Raw genomic sequence first — 18708 nt, forward strand, 5'->3', positions numbered from 1 at the left:
TACTTTTTTTGTGGTAGTTGCATGTATTTATTTTATATATTTGATAGATGAGTGTCACTAGTAGTGATAAACATAGGTTTTCAAGAAATTAGGATGAAAAGACTTGAAACTAGTTCTTTTGTGATAGTTGCATGAATTTATTGATATATTGATAAATGAGTCACTATAGTAGTAATAAACATTGCTTTTTAAGAAGTTAGCATGAAATGACATGAAATTAGTTTTTTTCTGGTTGTTGCCTGAATTTATTGTACATATTTCATAGATGAGTGTCAAAGAGTAGTCATAGACATTGGTTTTCAAGAAATTAGCTTGAAAAGACTTGAAACTACTTTTTTTGTGGTAGTTGCATGTATTTATTGTATGTATTGATAGATGAGTGTCTATAGCAGTGATAAACATTGGTTTTCTAGAATTTAGCATGAAAAATCTTGAAACTAGTTGTTTTGTGGTAGTTGCCTGAATTTATTGTATATATTTGATAGATGAGTGTCTAGAGTAGTGATAGACATTGGTTTTAAAGAAATAAGCTTGAAAAGAATTCAAACTACTTTTTTTGTGGTAGTTGCATGTATTTATTTTATATATTTGATAGATGAGTCTCACAAGTAGTGATAAACATTGGTTTTCAAGAAATTAGGATGAAAAGACTTGAAACTTGTTCTTTTGTGATAGTTGCAAGAATTTATTGATATATTGATAGATGAGTCACTATAGGAGTAATAAACATTTGTTTTCAAGAAATTAGCATGAAATGACATGAAACTAGTTTTTTTCTGGTAGTTGCATGAATTTATTGTATATATTTGATAGATGAGTGTCTAGAATAGTGATAGACATTGGTTTTCAAGAAATTAGCTTGATAAGACTTGAAACCACTTTTTTTGTGGTAGTTGCATGTATTTATTGTATATATTTGACTGATGAGAGTCAAAGAGTAGTGATAGACATTGGTTTTAAAGAAATTAGCTTGAAAAGACTTGAAACTACTTTTTTTTGTGGTAGTTCCATGTATTTATTGTATATATTTGATAGAGGAGTGTCTATAGCAGTGATAAACATTGGTTTTCTAGAAATTAGCATGACTAGTCTTGAAACTAGTTTTTTTGTGGTAGTTGCCTGAATTTATTGTATATATTTGATAGATGAGTGTCTAGAGTAGTGATAGACATTGGTTTTAAAGAAATAAGCTTGAAAAGAATTGAAACTACTTTTTTTGTGGTAGTTGCATGTATTTATTTTATATATTTGATAGATGAGTCTCACTAGTAGTGATAAACATAGGTTTTCAAGAAATTAGGATGAAAAGACTTGAAACTAGTTCTTTTGTGATAGTTGCATGAATTTATTGATATATTGATAGATGAGTCACTATAGTAGTAATAAACATTGCTTTTTAAGAAGTTAGCATGAAATGACATGAAATTAGTTTTTTTCTGGTAGTTGCCTGAATTTATTGTACATATTTCATAGATGAGTGTCAAAGAGTAGTCATAGACATTGGTTTTCAAGAAATTAGCTTGAAAAGACTTGAAACTACTTTTTTTGTGGTAGTTGCATGTATTTATTGTATGTATTTGATAGATGAGTGTCTATAGCAGTGATAAACATTGGTTTTCTAGAATTTAGCATGAAAAATCTTGAAACTAGTTGTTTTGTGGTAGTTGCCTGAATTTATTGTATATATTTGATAGATGAGTGTCTAGAGTAGTGATAGACATTGGTTTTAAAGAAATAAGCTTGAAAAGAATTCAAACTACTTTTTTTGTGGTAGTTGCATGTATTTATTTTATATATTTGATAGATGAGTCTCACAAGTAGTGATAAACATTGGTTTTCAAGAAATTAGGATGAAAAGACTTGAAACTTGTTCTTTTGTGATAGTTGCAAGAATTTATTGATATATTGATAGATGAGTCACTATAGGAGTAATAAACATTTGTTTTCAAGAAATTAGCATGAAATGACATGAAACTAGTTTTTTTCTGGTAGTTGCATGAATTTATTGTATATATTTGATAGATGAGTGTCTAGAATAGTGATAGACATTGGTTTTCAAGAAATTAGCTTGATAAGACTTGAAACCACTTTTTTTGTGGTAGTTGCATGTATTTATTGTATATATTTGACTGATGAGAGTCAAAGAGTAGTGATAGACATTGGTTTTAAAGAAATTAGCTTGAAAAGACTTGAAACTACTTTTTTTTGTGGTAGTTCCATGTATTTATTGTATATATTTGATAGAGGAGTGTCTATAGCAGTGATAAACATTGGTTTTCTAGAAATTAGCATGACTAGTCTTGAAACTAGTTTTTTTGTGGTAGTTGCCTGAATTTATTGTATATATTTGATAGATGAGTGTCTAGAGTAGTGATAGACATTGGTTTTAAAGAAATAAGCTTGAAAAGAATTGAAACTACTTTTTTTGTGGTAGTTGCATGTATTTATTTTATATATTTGATAGATGAGTCTCACTAGTAGTGATAAACATAGGTTTTCAAGAAATTAGGATGAAAAGACTTGAAACTAGTTCTTTTGTGATAGTTGCATGAATTTATTGATATATTGATAGATGAGTCACTATAGTAGTAATAAACATTGCTTTTTAAGAAGTTAGCATGAAATGACATGAAATTAGTTTTTTTCTGGTAGTTGCCTGAATTTATTGTACATATTTCATAGATGAGTGTCAAAGAGTAGTCATAGACATTGGTTTTCAAGAAATTAGCTTGAAAAGACTTGAAACTACTTTTTTTGTGGTAGTTGCATGTATTTATTGTATGTATTTGATAGATGAGTGTCTATAGCAGTGATAAACATTGGTTTTCTAGAATTTAGCATGAAAAATCTTGAAACTAGTTGTTTTGTGGTAGTTGCCTGAATTTATTGTATATATTTGATAGATGAGTGTCTAGAGTAGTGATAGACATTGGTTTTAAAGAAATAAGCTTGAAAAGAATTCAAACTACTTTTTTTGTGGTAGTTGCATGTATTTATTTTATATATTTGATAGATGAGTCTCACAAGTAGTGATAAACATTGGTTTTCAAGAAATTAGGATGAAAAGACTTGAAACTTGTTCTTTTGTGATAGTTGCAAGAATTTATTGATATATTGATAGATGAGTCACTATAGGAGTAATAAACATTTGTTTTCAAGAAATTAGCATGAAATGACATGAAACTAGTTTTTTTCTGGTAGTTGCATGAATTTATTGTATATATTTGATAGATGAGTGTCTAGAATAGTGATAGACATTGGTTTTCAAGAAATTAGCTTGATAAGACTTGAAACCACTTTTTTTGTGGTAGTTGCATGTATTTATTGTATATATTTGACTGATGAGAGTCAAAGAGTAGTGATAGACATTGGTTTTAAAGAAATTAGCTTGAAAAGACTTGAAACTACTTTTTTTTGTGGTAGTTCCATGTATTTATTGTATATATTTGATAGAGGAGTGTCTATAGCAGTGATAAACATTGGTTTTCTAGAAATTAGCATGACTAGTCTTGAAACTAGTTTTTTTGTGGTAGTTGCCTGAATTTATTGTATATATTTGATAGATGAGTGTCTAGAGTAGTGATAGACATTGGTTTTAAAGAAATAAGCTTGAAAAGAATTGAAACTACTTTTTTTGTGGTAGTTGCATGTATTTATTTTATATATTTGATAGATGAGTCTCACTAGTAGTGATAAACATAGGTTTTCAAGAAATTAGGATGAAAAGACTTGAAACTAGTTCTTTTGTGATAGTTGCATGAATTTATTGATATATTGATAGATGAGTCACTATAGTAGTAATAAACATTGCTTTTTAAGAAGTTAGCATGAAATGACATGAAATTAGTTTTTTTCTGGTAGTTGCCTGAATTTATTGTACATATTTCATAGATGAGTGTCAAAGAGTAGTCATAGACATTGGTTTTCAAGAAATTAGCTTGAAAAGACTTGAAACTACTTTTTTTGTGGTAGTTGCATGTATTTATTGTATGTATTTGATAGATGAGTGTCTATAGCAGTGATAAACATTGGTTTTCTAGAATTTAGCATGAAAAATCTTGAAACTAGTTGTTTTGTGGTAGTTGCCTGAATTTATTGTATATATTTGATAGATGAGTGTCTAGAGTAGTGATAGACATTGGTTTTAAAGAAATAAGCTTGAAAAGAATTCAAACTACTTTTTTTGTGGTAGTTGCATGTATTTATTTTATATATTTGATAGATGAGTCTCACAAGTAGTGATAAACATTGGTTTTCAAGAAATTAGGATGAAAAGACTTGAAACTTGTTCTTTTGTGATAGTTGCAAGAATTTATTGATATATTGATAGATGAGTCACTATAGGAGTAATAAACATTTGTTTTCAAGAAATTAGCATGAAATGACATGAAACTAGTTTTTTTCTGGTAGTTGCATGAATTTATTGTATATATTTGATAGATGAGTGTCTAGAATAGTGATAGACATTGGTTTTCAAGAAATTAGCTTGATAAGACTTGAAACCACTTTTTTTGTGGTAGTTGCATGTATTTATTGTATATATTTGACTGATGAGAGTCAAAGAGTAGTGATAGACATTGGTTTTAAAGAAATTAGCTTGAAAAGACTTGAAACTACTTTTTTTTGTGGTAGTTCCATGTATTTATTGTATATATTTGATAGAGGAGTGTCTATAGCAGTGATAAACATTGGTTTTCTAGAAATTAGCATGACTAGTCTTGAAACTAGTTTTTTTGTGGTAGTTGCCTGAATTTATTGTATATATTTGATAGATGAGTGTCTAGAGTAGTGATAGACATTGGTTTTAAAGAAATAAGCTTGAAAAGAATTGAAACTACTTTTTTTGTGGTAGTTGCATGTATTTATTTTATATATTTGATAGATGAGTCTCACTAGTAGTGATAAACATTGGTTTTCAAGAAATTAGGATGAAAAGACCTGAAACTTGTTCTTTTGTGATAGTTGCATGAATTTATTGATATATTGATAGATGAGTCACTATAAGAGTAATAAACATTTGTTTTCAAGAAATTAGCATGAAATGACATGAAACTAGTTTTTTTCTGGTAGTTGCATGAATTTATTGTATATATTTGATAGATGAGTGTCTAGAATAGTGATTGATCCTGCCTGTTGACCGGAACGCTGGAAACTGCCTCGTCAAAGGATCGACGTGCGCACCGCTTCTCACCTCCGTTCCTCTTCGGGATCTATCTCAAGAACCTGCAAAGAAACAGCACGGCGCCGCTGCGGCCGATCGCACTCCAACGCTCAAGTCAGTGACGGTATCACCAAAAACTAAGAGAACTAGAACCGTGCAAATCCTCTCTCACAGTCAGCTCTAACTCGCAAGCGTAAAGTGTATGAACTGAACGTGCGTACCTCAGAAAGTTTGTTAAGAACTCTTATATACCTGGTGGCTTTCTCTCTCCTGGCAGTTACAGACTTGGACACGTGGCTCGCATCCAACTGTACACGTGCCATCATCTGGAAGCTCCCTGACTTGGCGCTGCCTCTACTCTCATTTTGGCTAAGTTACTTATGCATGGTACTGCCCAGTGCATAGCTAACTTAGGAGTGCGATCTCTACTGGAACTGGCGAGTTAGGGGCCTTCATACACCTTCCCTGTGGTCTCGCCGACCGCCTTCATAATCTGCTTCTCCTTCATCTTTGGCGATGTGCTTGCTCTGGCGATCTCTAATGACTAGGTCGCCTGAATCTACATCTGGCGACTTGATCTTCAACCTGGCGATCGCCTATTCTGGTAAGCTGGAAGTCGGAACACGCCAGCTTAACAACTGGCGACTACACGTGCCCCCCGACTTCCTTCCCTTATGCCAACCTGGCGCCTTGTCAACACGCCTACACTGAAGCAGGATGCCACGTCATCACACCCGACCACCAGGGCGGTACACAAGCCCCCCAGTCTTAAGCGAAGACTTGTCTAGCGAAAAGACTGAAAGAGCCTTCGTTAACACCGATCTACGTGGCCCTGACGCGGAATTCCAAGCGGTTGTACTTTCTGCTGCTCTGACGCCCCTCCAAACCCCTCACTCATCGCTCGACACGTGGCTTCATCAACAACTCTCTTCATTTGCCGTTTGCGCTTCCTAAACCCATTTCGTAAAACCCTTAAACCCATTTCGCTTCACTGTTCCATCACTTTCTTCGTGCTTGCAAACGCTTTAACTTCCTTCTGCGAAAACTCTCAACGCTCGAGATCACCATTTTCCTCCATCGTCTTCCTGATCATCGAAAGGTAATTACTTTCCTTCATCTGCTGGTTTTCCTTGCATTTTCACCGATTCGCATCATCCTGTAACTGCTTGGTGCATACGTTGTGGGTTATTTTTCCATTTCTCCTTCTGCGTAACTTAGGGCTTTGTCGATCGTCGCAACGAACCCACATCCGTTCGTCTTTCACCTTCCTTCTATGATCGAGTCAGCCTTTGTAACCCCCCTGATCATTTTTCCTTTCTTCTTCCTTTGCAGCTGCCATCATGACTCGCACCAAGATTACCCCGAACCCCCCTCCATCAGCACGAAACCTTCCTTCACAAGCACACGACTCAACACAAGTTCGTGGCGCTTCCTCTTCGCAGGCTGAGAGGCCTGTGTCTTCCCAGTCTGCCCTGGCCCAGGCGACTCCATCTAACGCTGGAGGAGCCCCCGTTCCTCCGTCAGACTTCAAAACTTTATACCCCTAGGCTAACTCAACCCTTCTGAAAGAAATATCCTCTGTGAACACTGCGGGGGCAGTCTTGCGGCTGACCAAGGGGGACGAGATCTACCAGTCGTTTCACAAGGAGCACGACGAAAGGATGATGGTGCTGTCTTGCCCTGCCGACCTGCCTGTGTGTGCTGATGACAAAGTAAGCGCCGACGGGCCCTTCTGCTTTGTCTATACGACTCTGTTCAAGAAGGTTAGGCTCAGGTTCCCTCTCACCCGATTCGAGAGGGAACTTCTTACCGAGCTCAATATTGCGGCCGCCCAGCTCCACCCCAACAGCTGGGCGTTTGTTCGAGCCTTCCAAGTAACGTGCGCCCACCTGGGGTTGCCCGCGTCGGTGGACGTGTTCTTATTCCTTTTCGAAGCCAAGCACCCAGGAGACCGCCTGTGGATCAGCTTGAATGCGATTGCTGGGAGATCCATCTTTACCATCTTCCAGCAATCGTACAAAGATTGGAAGGGGAAATTCGTCCAAGTACGTGCAAACGACAAGGACACCTCCCTTCTTGATGGCTTCCCCTTGTACTGGGTGGACAAGGGGAAAAAAGAGTCCAAGAGCTGCTTCAGGAGGCCCAGAAGTCCTGATAGCATGGGAGCATTGGACAGAGACCTTTGTCTCTTCTGGAAGAAGGTGGCGGACGCCAACATAACTTTCCTCACCACCTCCCTGATCAGCTTTGAATTCTTCGAAGATCAGCTAGAATTTCAAATAGGTTAGGTCATTTGAACCATTGCTTTAATACTGCTTCTGTTTAGCTGTCTCTGGGCGTCTTGTGCGTTATGCGCAAGACTTTGGCTTTACTTTTCCTGCACATATTATCTGCTTTGCTGTTTATTACACTATGCACTTATCTGTTTTCCTTGAGCTAACCCACGCATCTCTGTCCCCTGCAGACAACATGTTGCCCAGGAACATGCTCGCTGAACTCAAATCGCTCGCCCGAAACCACGGGTTGGCAACCGGTTCCCAAACGGTGCCCAACTCGGTGGTGGAGGCCGCCATTGTCCAAGGGCAATCACCACCCAAGGAGCCCGCTCAACGCAAAAAATTGGTCCTTAAGAGACCCAGAAGGAAAGCCCCCCAAGTCGTCCAAGAGGAGGAAGAAGAGGACGACGAGGTCACCGAGGATGGCCTCGTTACGAAGAGGAAAAGGGTGGCACCATCTTCACCACCTGCCCCACCCCCTCTTCTGACCTCAACACCACCATCAACGCCTGCTCCTCCTCCCTCATCGCCAACACAACAAGCTCCTTCATCACCAGTCCAAGCGGTTCCACTGGCCACTGCGCCACCTGCAGCTGAGGCCCAAGAGCCAAATTTCCTGGAGGACCCCCCAAGCGCCTCTACGCCATACGTGTCAGCCGGAGGGGGCCCCCCTTCAAACACTTCAGCTGCAGAAAACGTTCCAATCGGGGATGAGGTTGCTCATACCTCTCCGATTCTGATTACCGAATCCCCGATTGCGTCGCCACGCCAGGAAGCAAACACTGAAGAACCTGCTAAGGAAGGTGGCGACGAGAACCCACTACAAGCCCCCCTGGCGCCTCTCCAAGTGGCAAACCTTCCCCTTGAGGTCACAAGGATGTGGGAACCTCTAACTGCCAAACTCAAAACCATAGCAGAGGATATCCCATCGATTATAACCAGGGCCGTGGAAGGCTCAACCAGGAGGCTCCAAGATGACCTCTTCAACCTCAAAACCGAAAACAGCACTATGAAGATTGAGGTGGAGAAGTTATCCTTCAACCTGACGCTCGCAGAAATCGAACACTCCCGAGTGGAGGATGCAATGAGCACCGAGCTCAGGCTGGCGCGCAAGGAGGCTACTGACCTTCACCGTAAAGTTCATGATCTTGCCCAAGAGAAGGTCGAGCTAGAAAGCAAAATTGTGCCCCTTCGTGCCAAGGCGGTCGACCTGGAGGCTCGCATGCAAGCTGACGCCGCTAAGGTGCAAAAACTGGAGCAAAGGTCGATTGACCGGGAGAAACTACTTGGGCAAGTAGAAAAGGCGAGGGACGACGCCATGGCTGATCTCGTCGAGGCCAACAAAGAGAAAGGAAAACTGGCTGCTGAGTTGGCCCAAGCACAATCGGAATCCAAGAAGGTTACTGAAGACCTTCTCCAGGCTCGAGAGACCAACGAACAACTTAAAAAACAGGTTGAAGACCTGGAACAGTAGAACAAAGAGCTGAAAGAGCAAACCGAAGACCTCAAGAAGCGGATTGAGGAACTTCAGGGGCAAATCGAAGCACTCAAGCTAAATTCTGCTCAGATTCTGGCTGCTGGATTCGAAGCTGCGCGGGAACAATTCGCTTGCCTATTCCCCGATCTGGACCTCAGCCTGGTGTCGCAGAACAACGAAGTAGTAGATGGAAAGGTCGTTCCTGCTGAAGACTAATCAACTCCACCTCATCTGCTACTTTATGATTTCCCTTGTATTATTCTGTAAAAACTCTTGTATGTGTGCTTTTAACAAATACTTATCTCAATGACAAAGTTTGGGTATTCACTCTCTTGACTTCTTTAAGCGCTTTAACCTTCTTTGCATGTTTAACTTTGTCGGATATAACTTAACGATTTTGCAAACACTACCTTTTAACTTAACCGCTTCAAACCACTTCAAACTCAGGTAATAATCACCTTAACCAACTTGTACTCTTAAAGCAACTAACCTTATCACAAGAATACCCTTCAAGCAACAAACTGTAACTCAATTATTGGCTCAAACAACGTCCCACTCGACCTGCTTTATCAAACAAGTCTTTTAACCTTCTCGCCGCTGTTTGAACTTTTCCCGATCGCCAAAAACTCTTGGTACCATTAGCTTTTCCTAGCCTCATGCTTTGGCAATCGTTTCTTTGCATGGGGGCAGAGACGCCTTTAGGGATCTCTCTTTACCCTCCTGGACTTCAGAACGAAGACCGGCTGACTAGGCGTTCTCTTCGAACCTACCTTAGCCACCTTCCATACTTCTTCCACCCTCTGCGCCATACCTGAACTCGTTCGAGACGAGAAGGATTTTATCTTGCCTAAGCTCGCATGTAAGCGAGAAGGTCTTTTAACTCGCCTGAACTCGCTCAACGGCGAGAAGGACTTTATCTGGTGCCTCAACTTGCCCAGGGTGTACATCTCCTCCCCCCTGGATGCACTGAGGACCCTTTCTTTCTCTCGCCTGCACTCGCTCGACAGCGAAGAGGTCTGTAACTGGCCTTAGCTCGCACAACGGCGAGAAGGACTTTATCTGGTGCCTCAACTTGCCCAGGGTGTACATCTCCTCCCCCCTGGATGCACTGAGGACCTTTTCTTTTTCTCGCCTGCACTCGCTCGACGGCGAGGAGGTCTTTAACTGGCCTTAACTCGCTTGACGGCGAGAAGGACTTTATCTGGTGCCTCAACTTGCCCAGGGTGTACATCTCCTCCCCCCTGGATGCACTGAGGACCTTTCTCTTTCTCGCCTGCACTCGCTCGACGGCGAGGAGGTCTTTAACTGGCCTTAACTCGCTTGACGGCGAGAAGGACTTTATCTGGTGCCTCAACTTGCCCAGGGTGTACATCTCCTCCCCCCTGGATGCACTGAGGACCTTTCTCTTTCTCGCCTGCACTCGCTCGACGGCGAGGAGGTCTTTAACTGGCCTTAACTCGCTTGACGGCGAGAAGGACTTTATCTGGTGCCTCAACTTGCCCAGGGTGTACATCTCCTCCCCCCTGGATGCACTGAGGACCTTTCTCTTTCTCGCCTGCACTCGCTCGACGGCGAGGAGGTCTTTAACTGGCCTTAACTCGCTTGACGGCGAGAAGGACTTTATCTGGTGCCTCAACTTGCCCAGGGTGTACATCTCCTCCCCCCTGGATGCACTGAGGACCTTTCTCTTTCTCGCCTGCGCTCGCTCGACGGCGAGGAGGTCTTTTACTTGCCTCAGGACGCGCGAGGGCGTTGAGGTCTTTCATCTGGTGCCTCCGATCGCCGAAAGACGATGAGGACTTTAAAACTTAACTGGTGCCTCCAATCGCCGAAAAACGATGAGGACCTAAAACTTAACTGGTGCCTCTAATCGCCGAAAAACGATGAGGACTTAAAACTTTTTTAGAAAGCATGCGATATATCTTTTCTCGCCTCAAATCACGTACAAGCGACAAGGTCTTTCTTCAAAAACTCTTGGAAAAAAGCAAACATGCAATCTGAAAACGCCTTATACCTCAAAAATTCTTCTTTATTGGGTGGCCTCATTAAAAACCCTCCTTAGGGAAAAAAGAGTGCCCCCTTGAAACTGTTTTAACAGAGACATTGTAATATAACATTTGTGTTTGTCTTTACTTACAAAGCTCTTAACTATAGTACAACTTCAGGTGTGTGGCGTTCCAGGTGCGAGGGATCGCTCCTCCTTCCAGCGTCTCTAAGCGGTAGGCCCCGTTCCCGAGCGCCTCGGTTATTCTGAACGGTCCAGTCCACTTGGGTGACAATTTATTCTCCATCTCGTACTGGTGGGCCTTCCTCATCACCAAGTCGCCCTCTCTAAACTGCCTTGGCATCACCTTCGAGTTGTATCTTCGTTCAACCCTTCTCTTCACGGCCTCAGCCTTCAACCTCGCCTCTTCCCTGACCTCATCCAGCAGATCCAGGTTCAGCCTTCTCTCTTCATTCGAGTCTTCCTCTACGAAGTTCTGGAATCTCGGCGAGCTCTCCTGGATCTCCACTGGAATCATGGCATCACACCCATAGACCAAGCTGAACGGGGTCTCGTGGGTTCCTGACTGCTCGGTGGTGTGGTACGCCCAGACTATACGGGGCACCTCCTCAGCCCAACTTCCCTTGGCTTTCTCAAGCCTTCTCTTCAAACCTCTCAACAACACCCGATTAGCTGACTCCACCTGGCCATTTGTCTGAGGGTGCTCGACGGATGCAAACACTTGTTGAATTCCCACCCCTTCACAAAGCTTCTTCAACAGGTGGCTTGCAAACTGCGTCCCATTATCCGACACCAGGCGCTTAGGCACTCCAAACCGGCACACGATGTTCTTCCATACAAAACCTTCGATCTTGTGTGCGGTGATCTGGGCTACTGGTTCTGCTTCAATCCACTTGGTGAAATACTCAATCGCCACCACCAAGTACTTCATTTGCCTGATCGCCAGCGGGAAAGGTCCCAGGATGTCGATTCCCCAAGTATGAAACGGCCAAGGGCTATAGATCGACTTCAACTCCTCGGGAGGTGCCTTATGCCAATCGGCGTGCTGCTGGCATTGTTTACAACATTGGGCATATTTCTTGCAATCTTCTCTCATAGATGGCCAGTAGTAGCCTGCACGGAGAGTCCTCGCGGCCAGAGCTCGACCCCCGACGTGGCTTCCGCATATTCCTTCGTGGAGCTCCGCCATGACTCTCGTGCACTTCTCGCCGTGTATACATTCCAGGAGCGGGTGAGTGAACCCAAACCTGTACAGATCGCCATCAATCAACGTATACTTGCTGGAATTTTTCTTTACCTTCCTAGCTTCCGTCGGATCCAACGGGAGGAGGCCATCTGCCAGGCACCGTTTGTATTGCGTTATCCAAGTGTCTGGCTCATGGGCGGCGCAGACCTGCATCACGTCCACCTTCTCTCCTCGACATGCTCTAACTCTCGGCGATCTCAGAGTTTCTTGCGTCAAGGACTTATGGCTTCTCACTGCCCTCTCCGTCGACCTGCTTATCTGAAGGACCAGGTGATCTGCTACAAATGCCCTTGGCATCTTCAGAGTTTCTTGAATCACCGTCCTCTGCCTACCCCCCTTGCCTGAGCTGGCGAGCTTAGCAAGCAAGTCAGCTCGGGCATTCTGCTCTCGGGGCACATGTACTACTTCAAAAGAGGCAAATGAACTCTTCAATTCCTGCACATACGCCAAGTAAGTCGCCATTTGTGGATCTTTAGCCTGGAACTCGCCTGTTACTTGCCCTGTGACTAGCAGCGAGTCACTCTTAGCCATCAGCACCCTAGCTCCCATCTCCTTGGCCAGCAAAATCCCGGCGATCAGCGCCTCATACTCTGCTTGATTGTTGCTGGCTTTGAAGGCAAACCTCAAAGATTGTTCAATCAGCACGCCGTTGGGTCCTTCCAATATGACTCCAGCACCGCTGCCTTGCTGGTTCGACGATCCATCCACCGAAAGTACCCAACGGAAATCGTCTCCTTCAACCCGCGTCGCCTCTGATGAGAGCTCAACCACGAAATCTGCAAAGATTTGCCCCTTGATCGGGCCTCGGGGCTCGTACTTAATATCAAACTCTGACAACTCTACCGCCCACTTCACCATCCTTCCCGCAACGTCGGGTTTCTTCAAGACCTTCTGGATGGGCAGGTCAGTCATCACCAGTATTGTGAAACTGTGGAAGTAGTGGCGCAACCTCCTCGCCGAAAACACCACAGCCAGCGCAGCCTTCTCCAGGGCCTGATATCTCGTTTCTGGGCCCTGCAACACCTTGCTCACGAAATAAATAGGCTTCTGAGCCTGATCTTGATCCTGGGTGAGCACCGCACTCACCGTCCTCTCAGTCACAGCGAAATACAACCTGAGAGGGATTCCCGCCAGCGGTTTGCACAGAACCGGCGGGCTCGCCAGATACTCCTTCAGTTTGACGAAAGCTTCCTCGCACTCTTTCGTCCAAACAAACTTATTATTGCGCCGCAGACATTGAAAATAGGGATGCCCCTTTTCTCCGCTAGCTGACACGAAGCGAGATAGGGCTGCCATCCGACCTGTTAGCTGCTGGACCTCTTTCACCGTAGCCGGGCTTCTCATCGCCAAGATGGCGGCACACTTGTCTGGGTTGGCTTCTATTCCTCTTTCAGTCAAGAGAAAACCCAAAAACTTTCCAGCCTCCACGCCGAAAATGCATTTCTCCAGGTTGAGCTTTAACTTGAACTTGGCGATCGTCGTGAACAATTCTTCCAAGTCTGCAACGTGCTTGCTCTTTTCCTGCGAGGTCACGACCATGTCATCGACGTAGGCTTGCACGTTCCTTCCCAGCATTGGTGCAAGTACTCGATCCATCAGCCTCTGGTTCGTGGCCCCCGCGTTCTTCAGCCCAAACGGCATCACCTTATAGCAGTAGCACGACCTCTCCGTCATGAAGGCTGTTTTTTCTTCATCCATGGGATGCATCTTGATCTGATTATAGCCCGAGAAGGCATCCAGGAAACTCAGCAGCTTGCACCCTGCAACACTATCAACCAGGGCATCAATGCTTGGTAAAGGATACGAATCCTTCGGGCAAGCTTTGTTCAGATCGGTGAAATCGACGCACATGCGCCATTTCCCGTTACTCTTCTTCACCAGTACGACATTTGCCAACCATTCAGGGTACTGGACTTCCCTGATGTGGCCTGCAGCGAGGAGTTTCTGTGTTTCATCCTTGATCGCCTGCCTCCTCTCCTCGTTGAATTTTCTTCTCCTTTGTCGCACCGGTCTCACCATGTTGTCCATCGCCAGATGATGGCACAAGAAGTCGGGATCAATCCCGGGCATGTCCGAAGCGGACCAAGCAAACGCGTCCAGATGCCGCTCAATCACCTCGGCGATCTGGTCCTGGAGATCGACCTCCAGAGATCTTCCCAGCTTGAAGACCTTTCCTCCGATCTCCTTTTCGAGCCACTGCTCGACGGGTTTAGGCCTGGATTCTCTGGCGATCACCGCCCTGGCGATTCCCTGTTCCCTTGCTTCCTCGGGGCGATTCCGCGCCTCTTCCTCCTCCAGGCCAGCATTCCTCTCCCCCAGCTCAGCATCCACCATTTCCACGTCTCTTCCGGCGGCATCCTCTGTTACCGGCGGTCTGGGCTTCATACCGGGAGGCGGGGTGGTTGTTACATAACTCACTGATCTTTTGTTTTTCAGGCTATTCTCATAGCACCTTTTCGCTTCTTTCTTATCAGACTTGATCGTGATCACCACCCCTTCCATGGACGGCAACTTCACCTTCATGTGCCGAGTCGACGGAATGGCGCCTATCCTGTTAAGAGTGGGCCTTCCCAACAGGATGTTATATGCTGAAGGGGCGTTTACGATGAGGTACTTGATTTTCTCCGTCCTCGACCCGGCCTCATCTGTAAACGTGGTTCTCAGCTCAATGTACCCCCTGACCTCCACCTGGTCACCAGCGAACCCATATAAGCACCCTCCATAGGGCCTTAGCTGGTCAAGGGGCAATTCCAGCTGCGTGAAAGTCGGCCAGAACATCACGTCTGCCGAGCTTCCTTGGTCCACCAGAACTCTATGGACCTTCCTCCCTGCTGTAACCAACGAAATAACTATGGGATCGTTGTCATGAGGCACAACGTCCCGAAGATCCTGCTTGGTGAACGTAATGTCCACTTCCGGCGAGTGATCTTCAAACATGTCCACTGTCATCACCGATCGCGCATACTTTTTCCTCTGCGATGCGGTGCATCCACCACCTGAGAAACCCCCTGCAATGGTGTGGATCTCCCCGTGGATAGGCATCTCGTGTTGCTGGGCTTCTCCACCTGCTGGCTGGGAACTCGACGCTCCCCCCGTCCTTCTATCCAGCAGATAGTCATTTAGGAACCCGCTCTTAACCAGATCGTCGAGCTGATACCCCAAAGACAAACACGAGTCCAAGGTGTGGCCAAAACATTGGTGGAACTCGCACCAGGCGTCCGGCTTTGACCCCAGCACCTTGTCGCCCACCTTCTCAGGCGCCTTCAACCTAGCAGATATGTTAGGGATAACGATCAGGTCCGCTAGTCCCATGACAAATTTGTGCTTAGGCGGGCGATTGTATTCCCGGCGTGCTGGTTGTTAGCGTGCTTGGCTTCTTCCCTTGTTTCTCCTGTCGTAAGGATGGCGAGTCCTCTGGTCTTTTCTGGCCGCCGCCGCCGTTTCCAGCACCCTCTGCGGCTGGATCCTGGTCTGGGCGCGTGGCCTGGCGGGAGCCACGCTGCCCCTCTTCTCGGCGACTTCACTCTCGTCGGCGATGTGGGCCACCGCAAGTCGCCTGACTTCAGCAAACGTCGCTGGATGAGCCCTGATCAAGGCCTCGCAGAATGGCCCTGGCTGCACGCCCTTCTTGAAGGCATAGACCAGCATTTCTTCATCCTTGGCCGGCGATCTGACCATCTGCGCTCCGAAGCGATTGAGGTAGTCTCTGAGGGACTCCCCATGGTACTGCCTTATATCAAACAGATCATAGGACACCCTGGGCGGTGCCTTATTCACAATGTACTGCTCGACAAAGATTTTCGAGAACTGTTGAAAATTGGTTATGTGGCCGTTAGGCAAGCTCACAAACCACTCCATCGTCGTTCCCTGGAGCGTACTTACGAACATCTTACAGTAGACGGCGTCTGACCCTCCCGACAGCATCATCTGCGTGTGGAACGTGGTCAGATGAGCCTCTAGATCCTCCACGCCGGTAAAGACAGCCTTAACCGGAACCACGCTCGTGGGAATAGGCGTGTCGGTAATCGCCTGAACAAAAGGCATTGGGAAAACACGAGGTGGCGTCGACGGCGCCACCTCTTCAGCAGAAGAACGTCCTTGCTGCTCCTGAAGAGCTCGACGCAGCTCCTCAGTCACCTTGCTGAGCTCCTCGTTCCTGGCGCGAGAGGCGACCAGGTCCTCATGTATCCTCGCTTGCTCTACGCGCGAGGCTTCCACAGTTGCCTGCAACGAGCGCATCATTTCTGCCATCTGCGCCATGGTCATGGCGGTGTCGCCTTCAGCAGCGACAGGCGCCACGGGACTGGAACGATTGCTTCTCATTTTTCTCATTAACTTCAGCAAATCACAGGAATGCAGCAAACAACACTTCAGCCTCGATCGAATCAGCGATCAATCGGAGAAACAGTGCGAAACAGTGCAAGAAAACTCAAGAACACCGTAAGCCTTCAAAGAAAACCACGACTTCGCCAGAAACCACCGCTTCCCGCGAACAACCAAACAAACGAAAGAACTCGAACTTCCACCAAACAGACTACGCGTAATCAGCAAAAAAAAACCTTACTCCACCGATCGAAAAGCCAAACGAACGGTTCAAAACGCAAATTCACCGAACGAAACTCAAAGAGACAGTGAACGACGGTTTCACCAGCACGCAACCACGCAGAAAACTTCGGAAACTTCCAAGAACTCACGCTGTGGATGGGAGCAAGTTTTACACGGCCCCATGGTGGGCGCCTGATGATCCTGCCTGTTGACCGGAACGCTGGAAACTGCCTCGTCAAAGGATCGACGTGCGCACCGCTTCTCACCTCCGTTCCTCTTCGGGATCTATCTCAAGAACCTGCAAAGAAACAGCACGGCGCCGCTGCGGCCGATCGCACTCCAACGCTCAAGTCAGTGACGGTATCACCAAAAACTAAGAGAACTAGAACCGTGCAAATCCTCTCTCACAGTCAGCTCTAACTCGCAAGTGTAAAGTGTATGAACTGAACGTGCGTACCTCAGAAAGTTTGTTAAGAACTCTTATATACCTGGTGGCTTTCTCTCTCCTGGCAGTTACAGACTTGGACACGTGGCTCGCATCCAACTGTAAGCTGGAAGTCGGAACACGCCAGCTTAACAACTGGCGACTACACGTGCCCCCCGACTTCCTTCCCTTATGCCAACCTGGCGCCTTGTCAACACGCCTACACTGAAGCAGGATGCCACGTCATCACACCCGACCACCAGGGCGGTACAGTGATAGACATTGGTTTTCAAGAAATTAGCTTGAAAAGACTTGAAACTACTTTTTTTGTGGTAGTTGCATGTATTTATTGTATGTATTTGATAGTTGAGTGTCTATTGCAGTGATAAACATTGGTTTTCTAGAAATTAGCATTAAAAGTCTTGAAATTAGTTTTTTTGTGGTAGTTGCCTGAAGTTATTGTATATATTTGATAGATGAGTGTCTAGAGTAGTGATAGACATTGGTTTTAAAGAAATAAGCTTGAAAAGAATTGAAACTACTTTTTTTGTGGTAGTTGCATGTATTTATTTTATATATTTGATAGATGAGTGTCACTAGTAGTGATAAACATAGGTTTTCAAGAAATTAGGATGAAAAGACTTGAAACTAGTTCTTTTGTGATAGTTGCATGAATTTATTGATATATTGATAGATGAGTCACTATAGTAGTATTAAACATTGCTTTTCAAGAAGTTAGCATGAAATGACATGAAATTAGTTTTTTTCTGGTAGTTGCCTGAATTTATTGTACATATTTCATAGATGAGTGTCAAAGAGTAGTCATAGACATTGGTTTTCAAGAAATTAGCTTGAAAAGACTTGAAACTACTTTTTTTGTGGTAGTTGCATGTATTTATTGTATGTATTTGATAGATGAGTGTCTATAGCAGTGATAAACATTGGTTTTCTAGAATTTAGCATGAAAAATCTTGAAACTAGTTGTTTTGTGGTAGTTGCCTGAATTTATTGTATATATTTGATAGATGAGTGTCTAGAGTAGTGATAGACATTGGTTTTAAAGAAATAAGCTTGAAAAGAATTGAAACTACTTTTTTTGTGGTAGTTGCATGTATTTATTTTATATATTTGATAGATGAGTCTCACAAGTAGTGATAAACATTGGTTTTCAAGAAATTAGGATGAAAAGACTTGAAACTTGTTCTTTTGTGATAGTTGCAAGAATTTATTGATATATTGATAGATGAGTCACTATAGGAGTAATAAACATTTGTTTTCAAGAAATTAGCATGAAATGACATGAAACTAGTTTTTTTCTGGTAGTTGCATGAATTTATTGTATATATTTGATAGATGAGTGTCTAGAATAGTGATAGACATTGGTTTTCAAGAAATTAGCTTGAAAAGACTGGAAACCACTTTTTTTGTGGTAGTTGCATGTATTTATTGTATATATTTGACTGATGAGAGTCAAAGAGTAGTGATAGACATTGGTTTTAAAGAAATTAGCTTGAAAAGACTTGAAACTACTTTTTTTTGTGGTAGTTCCATGTATTTATTTTATATATTTGATA

The sequence above is a fragment of the Phaseolus vulgaris genome, chromosome 11 (assembly GCF_000499845.2).
Source record: "Phaseolus vulgaris cultivar G19833 chromosome 11, P. vulgaris v2.0, whole genome shotgun sequence".
Lineage (NCBI taxonomy): Eukaryota > Viridiplantae > Streptophyta > Magnoliopsida > Fabales > Fabaceae > Phaseolus > Phaseolus vulgaris.